The 15,826-nt window shown below is 37.1% G+C and overlaps 1 pseudogene across 1 annotated transcript; it reads left to right on the top strand.

Annotated features, from left to right (window-relative positions):
- The first annotated feature begins 983 nt into the window (after window positions 1-983).
- Window positions 984-1,216, top strand: LOC308650535 (short coiled-coil protein-like; annotated as a pseudogene). The gene has a single exon. The product of its transcript is annotated as a short coiled-coil protein-like (transcript).
- The last annotated feature ends 14,610 nt before the right edge of the window (window positions 1,217-15,826 follow it).

The following is a 15,826-nucleotide window of genomic DNA, read 5'->3' as shown; positions in this document are numbered from 1 at the left end:
GTAGGGATTTTCCCACCATTTCTTGACCTCTCTTACAGAATCTTACAGAATTTTTGAGGCTCTAATTTTAATACATAATCTTTCTTGATAAAGTTATTTAATATTTGCCTTTTCTGTGGAACTCAAAGTTTCATGGAGGCAGATACTGGGATTATTTTTATGATTTTAAGTTTTTAGAGCAGTTTTAGTTTTCCAGAAGAAGTGGGGAACAGGGTAGGGGTTTTCCCATGCCATGCAAGACCCCATCATCCACAGAGGTGCCTTTGTTACACTGATGAACCTGCATTGATGCATCATTAACACCTGGTGTCCGCAGCAGGGGCTCAAAAGCACAGTTCTGATGTGAGTTCTAGCATGGTGTTCTCCACACATTTATCCAGATGACTCCTTGCTCACATATTGCAAATATTTTCTGAACATTGATTTTTTTTTTCCTTTTCCATCTCAGGCTTCTTTGAGTTTCCCTCTGTTTTGCTTTCTGATGCCCCAGAACAAACCTGGTATCCAGGAGTTGGTTGGACACTCTTCCCTCACTCATGGCTTCTAATCACCTTTTAACCCCTACTTCTTTTCTGTTTTTAGTCCTCTTTTAAATGATACATTTTTATTCAGAAAATACATTTGGGTGCTAGGGCTGTAGCTCAGTGGTAGAGTACCAGCCTTGCATGTGAAAGGCACTAGGTTCAATCATCAGCACCACATAAACAATAAATAAAAAAGATATTGTGTCCATCTACAACTAAAAAAATACTAGAAAAAATTGTTTATATATTCCTCTATCAGTCCCTCCATTGATATTGCATCCAGGAAGATATATGTCCAGATGAATAAGTAGACATCCATATACATGATAGTTAAATAGGTAGGTAGGTACACAGGTCGTGGGATATGGTGCATGTATTCACTGTAAGAGGTCATTCATTGCAGTATTGTTTAAAATAGCTGAAGACTGAAGATAACCTTGAAGATAATGAAAATAAAACATGGATGCAGTTGATGCTGATAACCAGGTGGAACTGGAAGAAAAAACACTACTTTATCAATCAAGTGTTGGAACTCCAACACACACTTGAAGATCTCTCTGCAAGAGTAGTTGCAGTTAAAGAATAAAATCTGAAGTTAAACCAGAGCACCAGTTCTTGGACAATATATAGAAAACCTCATGTTTGCTTCTAGTGTTTTTTAAACAACTGACACAAAAAGCAAAAGAAAGTAAGGGATTGGTTTCCCTTCTGTTTCATGGAATTTCTGCTTATTATTTTTTCTTTCCTTTAAAACTTGGATAGATTCCAAAAGTTACAGTACCTTTCTTTGTGGCTTCATTGAATATTTATGAAGATAATGGCAGATCTAGGCAAAATTAACTAAATAGTAGGAGACTTCCATGAGTTTGTGTATTATGTTAGTGTATGAAAATGTGCAAGTATATTGTAGAGACTTTATATTTAGAACTGCATATATTTATGAGACTTGAAGATGAATATTTTATCAAATTTGCTTTCATATATAGGTTTAGCACTGTCTTTTATTATATAGGCTTAGTAAAATATATAAGAAAATAACCACCATGTTGTGAAAATTTGACCAAAATCATGTACTAAATGCACAGCTTTATGTTCTCTGTCCCCCATCTTGTGCCTACCATTTCCCTTCCCCTAAGGGAAAAAAAAGTTTTCACATTCGTAAAAGTAATTTTAATAGTTAATTATTTATGAGAGTAACCTGACTCTAATTGTTGAAACTCAACCAAAATAAGATACTCTTTTAGCTAGGGCTTGTCCTTCGTGATATTTAATAAAGAGAGAGGATTTTGCTGGTTTCTCTTTAACAATTGAAGATGGACTAAACCTATAAAAATGGTCTCATACTGGGAAGATTTGTTTAAAACTTCCTTTTACACAAAATAACCCACTTGTTACCTGAAAATATAGAAGTTCTTATCATGTGTGTGTTCAAGATAGAAAATCTTAGAAAAAATAGAAATGGGGCAGGAAAAGCATTTGGAGTAAGTACTGGTAAGTTCAAGTAAGCAACTCCAAATACTTTCACTTCAGATTTATGTTCTCTCTGGCAGAACAGACTTTTGTCAGACAAAAGATAAATATTAAAGGCAGCAAAATACAACAGACACTAGTATGGCAGTATGTATAAACGTGGATGTATAACTGATGTGATTCTACAATCTGTATACAGGGTAAAAATGGGAGTTCATAAACCACTTGAATCAAATGTATGAAATATGATATGTAAAGAGCTTTGTAATGTTTTGAACAACTAATAAAAAATTTAAAAATTTAAAAAAAGAAAAAAGTACATTAAGTTTGAATAACTTTATATAAGCCACATTTTAAGAGATCAATTACTATTTGGTCTCAAGGACATTTACCCAGTGGATCAAATCTTGCAAAATTCCTTGAGAGAGTTTTTTAGTAACAGAATCATGAACACATTTTAGAACATAAATTTAACACTATGGTAATTTTAATCTTAGGATTTTAGTGCTTTATTCTCCCAGAATTTTTTGCAGAGTTTTATTCATTCTTTAACATTTTTTTAAATTTATTTTTCAGATTCCGTTTGGTATGGGAATCTGTATTGGAAATAATATTAAGATCAGAGGAAAAGAGATCTACTAACATAACTTATGGTTATTAGATTTGGGTTACTTTTAATCATGGAATAATGTACAACCATGAAGTTCAAATAAAAAAAGTAAAAAGGATGAACTTACACATGCATGGAATTCAATTTCAGATCATGACCCCTCTTTTATATCCCATCATCCCTCCCATTCTCCATCCTCAGTGTAGTTGATTTGCATTTCCCTAGTTGCTAATAATGTTGAACATTTTTTCACATGTTTGTTGGTAATTTTGTTTCTTCTTTTGAGAAATGCCCCTTTGATACATTTGCCCATTTATTAATTGGGTTATTTGATTTTTTGGTGTTAAGTTTTTTGAGTTCTTTATATATTCTAGATATTAATCCTCTATCAGAAATCTGCTAGGGTAGCTAGCAAATTTTCTCCCATTTTGTAGGTTCTCTCTTCACTTTCTTCATTTTTTCACTTGGTGTGCAGAAGCTTTTTAGTTTAATGCCATTCCTTTTATTAACTCTATTATTTCCTGAGCTTTAGAGGTCCTATTGAGAAAGTCATTGGGCCTAAAAATGGAAGTATTTACCCTATGTTTTCTTTTAGGAGTTGCATAATTTCTGACCTAATTCTTAGGGCTTTGATTGATTCTGAGTTGATTTTTGTGCAGGGTGAGAGATAAAGATCTTGTTTTATTCTCTACATATGGATAACCACTTGTTTAAAAATTCTGTCTTTTCTCCCATGTATGTTTTGTTGCCTTTGTCAAGGATAAGATAGATTTCTGCAGATGTGTGGCTTTGTCTCTATGTCATTTATTCTGTACTATTGGTGAAAACTACTCATTATCAGTAATAGGTGTGGGAATGTGGTGAATAATATCATGGAGATGAAGCAAAGTATACCCCGACTATCTCTGTTGTATCCCCAGGCCTCAAGCTCACCCAGATAAACATGAAACCCAAGAGGAAATGTTGTACCTGCTGAAAATGCAACCTCACCAGCCAGGGCCTACCCCAGCACGCTGCACACACCAAGCTCAGTGCTTCCAGAGAGAGCTGATGGAAGCTATGCCAGGACCTTGCACATTCTTATGTTCTAGACGTGTTTCCAAGTGTGTGCACAGTCTCAAAGATGTAATTTTATGGTATGTTTCATACATTTATGTTTTTTTTTTAGAGAGAGAGAGAGAATTTTAATATTTATGTTTTGGTTTTTCGGCGGACACAACATCTTTGTTCGCACACATGCCAGGCGAGCGCGCTACCGCTTGAGCCATATCCCCGGCCCAATACATTTATGTTTTAAAGTGATACTTTCTGCTCATTTTCTAGTGTATCTAATGGTAACAGATGAGCTATCTTCTATCAGAGTCTAATTAAAAACCATATGAAAACATTGATAACCAGGAATTTTGCATTGTCCATTTTTCTGTGAACTGTATTTCCAGTCCATTTTGCCCACTCTAGATCATGCCTCTGGGTGGTGTTCTTTTGTCCAGCAGTTTTTGCCTTTGAGTCAAATTGCTTGTCCAGTTGCAGTGTTTGTTCACATACACAATTTTTGTTCTTGAAAAGCTCATTCTACTCAGTGAAATAAAAATCGCTACTGTTTATCACAAAAACACCTGTTTAATGATCTTTCTGATGTCAACTCAATCAAGTCTTTGTTGAATTTTTTTAAGAACAAAATAATTAGAATCCATCTAACTTACAAAAGAATTCCTTATCCTGTCATTAGAACCATTTACGTTCTTTAATTTTTTTTCGAATGTATATGATATAGGCATTATTAGTGCTAAAAAAATTAAAAAATATAAAAACCCAAACACAACAAAAAAGTATTTCTGTTTCTCTTTCACCTGAAAAAGAAAATGGAATTATTAATTTCATTATAATGAAAAGCATAACATAATTAATTTTTATACTGTTCTGTGTGTGTTATGTGTGTTTGTATTTCACTAAAACCTTGGGGTTCCATTTACCTTATTCCATTAGTGGATTTTTCCCCCATGTAACCTAGTTGGTAAAAGCTGGCTTTCACTTTCAAAATAAATAGTTAAAATAATTATCTTTTGTCATAAAAAGTCTGACTTTCTTTTCTGTTGAATCAAATGGGTTAATATATATTCATGTAAGAACTAACTCAGTTCTGACAGTGTTTGCAGTATGTCTTCTAGAGGAGCCCAGTCCTCTCCCTGTGGTATTAAATAAAAACCCTTCTCATTTGCAGTCTATATTATTTGTTAATTCACTATGAGAAACCATTAAATTTTTACTCCATTTGCCACAGTTAGGGAATTGATAGTAACTGGCATCAACATGGATGCAGGTCAGCATAACCAGAAATGTTGGAGTTTCAGAAACATTTTAAAGAACTTTCTCGTCATCATACCAAGTTGTGCATTCACACTCCTTCTTGAAAGGCAGCTCCACCCTTGGAGAGATGCCCTGGAGAAAGGATGTGACAACAGACATGCAAGTATTTCCTTATTGATATTATTTGCATTAGCAAAAATAAATAAATAAATAGATAGATAGATAATAAATAAATAAATAAAGGCAGATTATTGGGGGTGGGTGCAATATTCTTCAGTAGGAAAATGAATGATTTTCATTTGCATTTCCCTAGTTGCTAATAACATTGAACATTAGTTATAAATGTCAAAGTAAGCAAACATAAACTATAGTGTTGAGGTTGGAAAAAACATCCATCAGGTGATATAAAGTCGAGACACCATACAAAGGCAGTCACAAAATACATACATGCACATGTGGAAATTTGTTATATACTGAAGGTGCTCTTGCAGGTAAGTAGGATAATAATGGACTACTGAGTCAGTGGAGCTCAGATCATTGATTTCAAAATGGGAAAAGTACTAGATTTCTCCCTTGAACCATACACAGACATTTTCAGGAGGAGACTCAATTGCATAAGACAGAGGTTTTGAAGACAACATCATAGGCTATCTTCATGACCTGGGAGTGAGGAAGAATTTTTGAAAGCAGAAGAAACACTCATCTTCACTTCATTTAAAAAATTAGTCCAACAAAATATTCTTGGAGAGGCCTTTTCTCCATATCCTGTGTAATGTGTGGTCATTTCCTTTGCCTTGCTTTATCTTTTCAATCGTACTTGTGATGTGGTGACCCTTATTTGACTATTTTCCACCCTGGCTTTCTTCTGTGTAAAACCCCCATGCTTGTAATTAATTACTCCATAGATACTCTTGAGGAAACAGAAAATCTAATAAATTTGACTATATTGAAAAACTTATGTACATCAAAGGAGATGAAAAACTAAGTGAAAAGACTTGCAGAACAACACCAAGACTCCTAAAATTAATTAGATGTTCTGATAGAATAATTAGCAGAGGATACAGATAATTCACATTTAATAAACATGAAAGACACTCAGCCTTACTAATATCAAAAGAATGTATGATAAAATCACAATGAAAAGCTATTTTGCCCCCACCAGGTTGGCAAAAACCTTAGTAAATTGGTGGAGCAATTAATTAGTACAATTACTGTGAGAACCAATGTAGACTGATCTCATAAAGCTGGAGAGTATGCGGTTATTTCTTATCCAGACATGAGCCTTACAGAGGATTTTGCATACAAAGTAACCTGAAAAGACAATTCATTGTAGCATAGATTGTAGGCGCAGGAAATTGGAAAGAACTTAAATGTTTTCTGAATCTAAAACTAATTTTCAGAAGTATATATTGAAATACTATAGAGTAGTTAAAACAAATTCATTATAGCTAACTGAAGCTGCAGAACTAATCTCAAATACATTGCCTTGAGAAAAACAAAATGCTATGGTTGGCACAGTATAATGCTGTTTAAATTTTAGGAACATGACATGTGGCTTAGATCTGTTTCTCAGAACCTAGTTTGCCTAAGAAAATTGCATCTAGTTTGAACCCTAACACAAAGAAAAGACCACCAACTCCAATTTTAAATCAATTTAAAGCAAGCTTGCATTGTGTACACACACACAAAAGAGCTGATTGGTGTCTCTCCCAACCCAGGCTAGAGATCACCACCGCAGTTGTCCAGGAAAAAGGTTTTATAGCACAAAAAGTTGCAAAGGGGAATGTCTTGATAACTTACAGACAACAGGATTTTGACAAGCATAATACAAAGGCAGGTAGTAAATTAATGATTTACATAGCTTAATATTTAAAGGTAGGAAATAAATTTAGATCCCTACATTAGAATTTATGAGGCACTGCTGATGTTTCAGAGAGAGTTATCTGGTCAGGGGGAGCCAGAATTTATGAGTTGCCACTAAGGTTTTAGAAAGGCTTGTTATTTGCTCAGGAAAAAACAGGCATGGGTGAGTTCAAGGCACTAGCAGAATTCCAAACAAGTTTAGAAATTGCAGTAATTTATAGTAAAACAGAAATTAACTTTTCATGACTTTGTGATGAGAAGGCTGCCAATCTTAAAATGGAATTAGACCAGGTTCATCACTAGGAGTATTCAACTTCAAATTTATGGCATTGTAGACATGTATGGAAATGTCATGAGGTACCCCATAAACATTTTTTATATGTGTCAGCTAAAAAATAAATTTAAATGTGAACACTTTCTACCAGCACATTATTCTGCTTGGTTGTCTTGCCAATCAAAACCATCCTCAAAACCAGTTGGTTTTGGGCTGGGATTGTCACTCAGTGGTAGAGCACTTGACTTGTGCATGTGAGGCCCTGAGTTCAATCCTCAGCACCACATGAAAACAAATAAATAAAGGTATTTTGTTCATCTTCAACTTAAAAAAAACACAAACAAACAAACAAACAAACAAACAAAAAATGGTTGGTTTCCCTGTTCTGACAGGTGAAGTTTTCTATACATTTTTGTAACAGTTCCACATGAAATATCCCTCAGTTGGAATTTTCCCACAAACTCTAATGTGTATGTCAACCAGCCAATTTAGCCAGTCATTCTGGAAAATAGTCTGTGACTTCCCCCTCTAGGTTAAATTGATATAAGGTCTGATTTGTATAGTGAATATCTGTGTTTTCAGTGCCAGTTACTCTGTTTCTGATTGTATGGCAACTACAGTGATGCCAACAAAAAGCAACTAGATGAGGGACTGAGGGTGTAGCTCAATGGTAGAGCACTGCCTAGCACATACATTGACTGCAACTGCTTCTATCTGAGGAGACTGGATGGAAGACTCTATGTGTTTTCGTATTCCTCACAGCTTAATATGGTTATTCTGCTTACTTTTTGTTCTATTTTATTCTTTGATTAAAAATATTGGAAAACCTCTCCTCAAGCAGGATTCCTGTACATGTTTCTTAGTAATATTTTATTGAATATGTTCAAGTACTTTGTATGCTAACAAATGTTGTCTTTTTTATTTACTGAAATATATTAAAATATCCCATTGCCATTGTGGATCAGACCAACTTTATAATTTTGCCAAGTTATTCATTCAACTTTATGCATGTGTTACTTTGTTAAAAAATAGTGGCCTCAAGAATGCTGCATGTGGGGTTATTTATAATCACAGTTCTTATTTTCAACATTATTAATAATTTTTATTCCTTAAGCTGAGTGGAAACTGATCACATGTCTATTTTATTAAAAATCATGTTTAAAGATCATTTCATGCACATAAAATGTTTTACACTTTAAAATATGTCAATACTTATAGCACAAGCACAATAGGATAATTATAGTCACTTAGGATTAACAAAATTATGGATTTTTAAAATTCTTTTTAACATGTTCTTTGTGAAATTGTATTTCTTTTCACTTGGAGGGAAACTATTTTTAATTTAAAAAAGAAAATTATAGTAAATAATCATGAAGAAGTTAACACTTGGATATTTCAGCTGTGTGATGTCCCTTGTGGGACAGTGTTTCAAAGATGTAAATCAGGACAGGTGGCCCACTTTTTTTTAATTTTTTTTTATTGGTTGTTCACAACATTACAAAGCTCTTGACATATCATATTTCATACATTAGATTGAAGTGGGTTACAGGTGGCCCACTTTGTTCTGAAACCTCATTTCCTGAATCTTGTTTTTTTCAGATGGAAAATTTTACCCCCACCCTCTTTTTTGGCAAAAAGCAAAATTATTTAAATTTCAAAGTAAAGTATAAGAAAAAAATCAGCCTTTTTTTTTCATTTCTGCTGAAGATCAGCTGTCAGTAACAGCAGGAACTGCCCCTGGGGTATCAAAGTACCTCTTCACTCCTGGCCAAAAAAGTACTCTTACTTTGGGGACAGAGTGGGGTGATATAAAAAGGTCACCAGAGCTATGTACATTGCTTCTAAATTTCCATGCTTTTTGATACTTACTTTAAAAGTACAATATGTTATATTGAGAATTATATCACTGTTTTACATTAGTGACTGTATCCTATTTTGTGTCAATCCACAGTGAAGGTGATGCTGAGCAAAATTTTAAAATATCTGACAAAATAATTAGTGTAAGTGATTGTGTACCTAGAAATCAATGGAATATGTTTGCAGATCCAAAATTCAAAACTGTTTACAATTCATTTATGAAATATTACTTTTATATATAAAAGGTTGATATCTGTATTCAATTTTTACCTTCTTATTTTAGCAGATATCTTAAGAATTTATTAGGTTTAGAGAAAAAGAATATTTTTAAGTTCAATTCAATTTTTTTTCTTTATTTCTGGATTTTGATGTTGTTAATTTTGATTTTTTCTTGATTTTGATTTGTTAATTTTGCCATTGCTTCTAAAAAATGAAATTTTATTTTGAAATGGATGAAATTTAGAATGTTATTTTCTGTTGTAAGTTAGTTCACAGTTTCTAGATGTCCAGATGTCATAATTCTTTGTATATGTGGAATTATAGAAAAACTACCCATTTTCAGGAAAGTAGTCATTGTCCAGAGACAAAAACCACCAACAAGTAAATGGAGATAGATAGATAGATGGTAGATGAGAGATAGATAGATAGATAGATAGATAGATAGATAGATAGATGATAGATAGATAGATAGATAGATAGATAGATAGATAGATAGATAGATAAAGAGAAAATAGGTGGAGTTAGATTTTTAAAATAATACAGACCCAAAAAAGCATGAAATAGCAACTGGGTTTTTGTTAATATTCAATAACGTACCATGTGAACATCAGAATCTCTGGATTCCTGGACATCTCTACCTGGGTCAGGACCTTGCTGAGGGCTGCTGATGAAGCTGCAGCTCATCTGCTGCTATGTTCACAGAAGGGGCCACCTGGAGTCACTCCAGGTAGTGGTGGGTGCACTCTGTTTCCTGGCTTTCTGTGACAAGGACTCTTCGGTCCCTGTAGGCCCAGAAGGGGCACCAGGACAATGAGCACTCTGAGCACTCCTGGCAAGCAGGTGACATTGTGGGTTGCATGATTGACATGAATGAACACACCATGATGTTCACAGTAAATAGCAAAATTCTGCTGGATGATTCAGGTTCCAAGCTGGCTTTAAAGGACTTCAATATTGGTGATGGTGGGAGTGCTCATTTGGTTCATTTTTAAGTTTGTGGTACAGTGAAACTATGGTTCTGTTGCCTGGTATTGGAGAGTAAGTGAGCCTATGAGCTGGAAAGTCCCATGGGCACCACGTGGCAATTGGATCAGGCACCCTTAAAATATCTGTAGCAAAAAGGCTGTGCGGCTAGCTTGGATTTTGATAGGTAGAAATGTCTTTGATGAGTGTCAGAAAACAAAGATCAGGCCTAAGGATGGAGTTCCACAGTATTGGAGGGTTCAAGTTGAATTCCTCTGGTTAATGAGTTTCTTGTAGCCTTTTTCTCTTCTGTTCACAAAACTGCAATTAGAATCAACCATGAATTAGTCCCTCTTCTGGAAGCTGAGGTAACCAAGAAGAAAAGAACCTGGTCCTCTCTTTATGTAGATTGCAGTGTGCCAGCAGATGGTGTTGCTTGCATAACTTCTATTTTACAAAAATGATCCATAGCAGTTCCATGCAGAGGCAGTCTTCTATGGGCCTTGAGACAGGTTCAGGGGCCCAGCTATGCAGTAAGTTTGAGGACCTTAGCAAAGCAAGGGACATGGCACTTGTTCTTGAGAGATGTATTTCTATGTGGTAGCCAATGCGTCTCTGTAGGTTTAAATTAAAACACATTAAAAATTGCCCTTCTATGTTAGCCTAGCTACATGTCAAGTGCTCAGTGCCCATGAGTGGCTGGTGGTGGCTTTAAGTTATAAGTTTAGTAGCTTTCAGTTGGGAGTCATTGTAATAAAGCTGCAGTGAACACCTCGGACATCAGCCTTTTCAGTACCTCTGATTTTTTTTTTTTTTTTTTTTTGTGAACCACCAGAGGAGGAATACTGCATACAATCTGTGTCTGTTTTATGGTTCCCTAATAAGCCAGAGTAGTGGTGCCTTATATAAATATTGATCAAGGAATAGCAAAGAATAGGGCAGGTCTCATTGCATTCTCACCACCTGGACTTGAATACTTGATCTGAATCCTTGCTAAGTACATAAGCAAGAAGCACTATTTCATGCCCAATAAGATGCAAGGTCCAAATCAGATGCTATCTCACAGATCCATGACAACTGTGGAACACCTGTGGAGACTTTCTTGTCTGCATTTTGATGTGGTTGCTCTAAACAGTGGATCTTTTTTCTGCCACAGTATTATCTTGTGTGTGAAACTAGCTATGGAGACTACTGAACCTGTACTTATGTGGAAACTTGCACTCTGTGCTCTTTGGTGACCATTTATGGTACCAATTAAATGAAGTGTCACTTCACAATACATATAAAGAAACTGTAGACCATACATTCCCTCCCCCTGACTCTTGTAGATTCTGATCATTGTTCTTCTTCCTCCAGGTCCTTGGTTTGTTGCCTCCTTCTGCCTGAGAGCCTCAGTGCTGAAGATGCATTGCCACCAGCCATTTTTCAGTACATCTCGTACATGGCTGACCTATGATCTTCAGCTGGTCCCCAACTGATGAACTACTCAATGGAATTTATCTGATGGACTCACTCGCATAGAACTTGAACTCTGGTAGGTAGGGGCTGAGGATGGGAGGGAGGTTTGATGGAGTGAGATGTGGGTGTTCTTCTGTCTTCCAGTTACATTCTTATTTTCTGCCTTAATCAGCTTTCTATCACTGTGACAATGAAACTGGAATGTTTACACTTCTGCGGGCAAGTCGGGTCTGCATAAGCTGCAGGCATCTAAGCTGTGAAGTATTGTACTTCTTAAAGGTAGGCCATGCCCTCCTCTGTTGCAGCAGACCCCAGGATCACACTGTCCATTTGTACTGCTTTCTCCATTCTTCTATTCTGAAATGATTAATGAAATCCATAGAAAAGGATGAGTGAGGTTAAGAATAGGATTTATTGAAGAATGGAAACAGGAAGAATACTCTCTATTTGTGAGAGGGGAACCAGTGAGAGGTTTTCCATCCTCCTGTGCTAGTGTAGGGGAGTGTACATCATTTGGGTCAATGCTATTATTCCATACTTATGCCATTTAGGGTTTGAACAAACTACCAATCCTGCCGATCCAAACTTTTGGTAATTAGAGTTGGAAAACGTACTAATGCTATTGCTTAGCCCTAAATCCCATTTACATTTTCCTTACTTCCATTTTCTCTTGGCCTCTTCTCTTGGCAAGAGGTTGAGGTAGTGAATCCCATAGGCTCAGCGGGTGGGGCAGGGGGTGCTTAGGTTCTGTAGATGCAGCCCTGCCTAAAGCAGGGTTCTGCACTGGGCCAGTTGGAGTTGGTTTTTTCTGGGATGACAGATCAGTGTGCCTTGGCACTCCTGCAGGGATGGCTCACTGTGCCTCATGCCTACACTCACCAACTGTGTCCACCCCACCTGGGGATGCCATTCTACCATGGTTTCTGCATTCCCCTGCTAGGCTGCAACTTCTCTGCAGGGACCATGGGTCTGAGTGCACAGTTTGGTGGCTGGGGATTCATGTCAATGGTCATCTTAGATAAATGACATATATGGAGTACAGACTAAGAGATGGAAGATGGTGGAATGGAAGAAATCTATATTCCAGGCTGTGATGTGCCTTAGGATCAAAGTAGTGGTGTACAGCTTCTCAGCATGGTCTGTGAAGGAGAGATGTCAATAAAATTCATATTAGAAGCTCAGAGTGGCTTAAGGACTCAGAAACTTTGGTACAATAAACAAAAATGATGGACTACATCAGTGATGGCCTGGCTGCCCTATGAGTGCCTCTAGTGCTAATTCACCACAAACAGAGGGAGGGGGAACAGAGTTTGGGGTCAGAAAAGCCTGAGATGGTAAAAATGCTGCCTGATCTTAGCTGATACAGAGACTTCAGTGTGTGCTGGGCTTGAGAAGTATGCTCTGTATCTCAGCAGGCCTCTGGGAACTGAAGCAGGGGCCATTTCTGGGTGAGACCACTGCCCCAGTGACTGGGATATGTGGGGAAAAAATAAGACCACAGATGCAATATGAGTGCCAACACCTGTAGAGTGATCAAGGAGTGGCCGATTGAGTGAAATAGGCACAGAGTGGACTTCACCCTGTGTGATTGAAGTAAGAAGGGCAAAGGGGAGCTCAACTCATTGGTTCTTTGTGTCTGGTGGCTCATGTGACCAGCTAAAGTGGGCTGGGAGTCAGAGTTGGCAGACTGAACACCTCAGGTGGTAAACCCATGAATTCTGTGCTCATAGGCATCAGTCAGTAGAGGATTGGCCCCTATCCCCACAATCGGTTTTCTAGGGAGTTTCCTGAGGACCAGACCCACATCAGAGATTGGCTACTGTCTACCCTAGGTCCTAGTTGATCTAATCCCTCCCAAGGTGGCACCACCTAACAAAGCCCATTAGGTCTGATTATACCTAAGCTCCACCTGCTGGAACTCTTCTCACCGAGAGCTGCAGAAGTGGTACCCTGAGTATACCCAAACTGAATGCCCCACTGTGTACCAGGGTACAAAACTGGGGTGAATGGAGAAAATACCACTCACAGTATTTCATAAATCCACCCACCTTATATTGGTGAGAAGGAAAGCTGAGTCTTATATCAAACACCTCAATCTCAAGCCATTCCAACCTGCAACTCACAGAGCAACACAAAGACAGAATGGTGTTAACACCTCCCACCCCTTCTCTGTCAGTACTTAAATCAAGAAGAAATGGAAAGAAAGACACTAGGGCATAGAAAGTGACCACTGAATCTGAACAACTCTTTGGACCACCTCAGGGAAGATAGTTTCTTCATTCTACACTAAGATGTTGGGTTTTCTAAATTTTCATTTCTTTTTAATTTTCATTATTTTTTTCCTCACAAAAATAGTGGTAGAAATGTGTGTGCATTCTCATGTGAATTCTGGCTATCCTGATTGGTTCACGGACATATATACATATTATTTCTTCTCTAATTTTTAGCATTTTTAAATGTACCTATTGTTTCCTGGTATTCTCTAGTACGTGTTTGGGTTTTGGATTATATATTTTGATTTCATTTTGTACTAGTGTCCTTTGTTTTTTTTTTTCCTCTTGTTTCTCTTTTCTCTTCTTTTACTAAGGGCCAAATTCTGTTGTTCTTTCCCTCTTTCCCTCTTTCCCAATATCTTGCTGCTTCTATTTTCCCCCTCCTTCCATAGAGTGTATGCCGCATCTCTTCTGCATTCTCTGTTCATGTTTCGAAATTGAAGATTCTTTTATAACTTCCTAAAATGTTTTCTTTTTACCTAATCAATTGTATATTTACTATCCTTCAGAACTAATAGGATTATAAAAATACTGCCCCCAAATTGATGCCAGTACAGTCATTACTACTGTGGATAATATAGTTGACACTTGTGGTTTGCTTTACTAAAGAAAGGTCTAGTTCATGGTGGTTGTTTTTGTTATTGACAATTGCTGAATCCACCATTCAGGTTTATTGGTGGTAATTAATGTTCCAGAGTTCTCCATTTACACAGCTGGTGGAAACTCTCAGGAATCTTTGGATGAACAGTGACACAGAAATGAGTTCAAATTGTTTTGGAAGAGCAGGCAAAGAATGCAGAGAGAATGATCTAAGAATGTAAGAAGTCCAGTGGCAGATGGCCTGAGGCAAAGCTCATCTGGTTGCTGGTGAGGTCAGAGGAGTGATCTTTCCTGACCTGCTTGCTGACTTCTGATTGGGTGTCATTTTTTTTTTAGGAATATGCCTTCATTATGACAGGATGAACACTAACTCCCTCTGCAACCTTCCCTGATGGTTCCACCTTGAGTCTTGACCTATACAGCCTGACTGGTCACAGACCATAATCAATCGTTGTGTCCTGGGAGGATGGTCTCTTCTGATTGCCAAGATTGCAGTCATGTAACCTTCTACCTCCCAGGTGCCTTTGGAACATCTTAATGTGTTTCCTGCTGGAGATGCCTATGATCAGGGTTCATGGTTGAGATGCTGTATCCTATGTGCTGTGCCCATTAATGCTGACATCCCACACCCCACTGTCTCCTGTTCACAGGGGAATTCATGGCAGCACTTCTTCCCATCATACATATGTTTCACTACCACAGTGTAGTTAGGTTTCTTTTGTGAAAGTTGAATTTGGCTTTGGCTCCTGGCTCCTAGGCCTGCACCTTGTGTCATGTGACATCAGTTATTCAGTCAACAATTATTCACTGAGCACTTGTACTTTTTAAGTTCAATGTTAGTTTCTGGATAATTTCCTGAGGAATGATGATGTTACTGCTCTCAAGGAACTGAGATATTAGTGAGACTACTACAAATTTTGGAAGTCAAAGGCAGGTTTGTGAGTCCATGTGAAAAAAGGGGGTAAATAATCTAAGAGCATACATAGAAGTGCAGGGAGGTAGACAGAGATAGAGCCTATGAAGAGGTGACAATGGGAAGTATGGGAAAGGTCATGTGTCCATCAGCGGAAGAGTGTCCCAGGCAGAGGGCAGCTATTCCAATGTTCCTGATATGGGAACAAGCAGAGGCTTCCCAGAGAACATGTGGTCAACTCTTTCTTTTCAAAAGCCAGATAGTAAATATTGCAGCTTTTTAGGGTCATATGCCCTTTGTGGCAACTGCTCAACTCTGTCACTGTCATTGAAAAAGAGACATTCACAACCCCTAAATGACCAGGTATGAATGTACTCTAACAATGATTTTTTTAAAGGACACTGAATTAGAAATTTCATATAATTTCTCTTGCATCATTTAGTGTTACTTTTGGGTGATTTTAAGTAGAAAATCTGAGTGGAAGGCCTGAAAATA

Source organism: Spermophilus citellus (assembly GCF_964194105.1).
Source record: "Spermophilus citellus genome assembly, chromosome: 5".
NCBI lineage: Eukaryota > Metazoa > Chordata > Mammalia > Rodentia > Sciuridae > Spermophilus > Spermophilus citellus.
The sequence above is the reverse complement of the archived record's forward strand: the minus strand, read 5'-3'. Positions and strand labels throughout refer to the sequence as shown.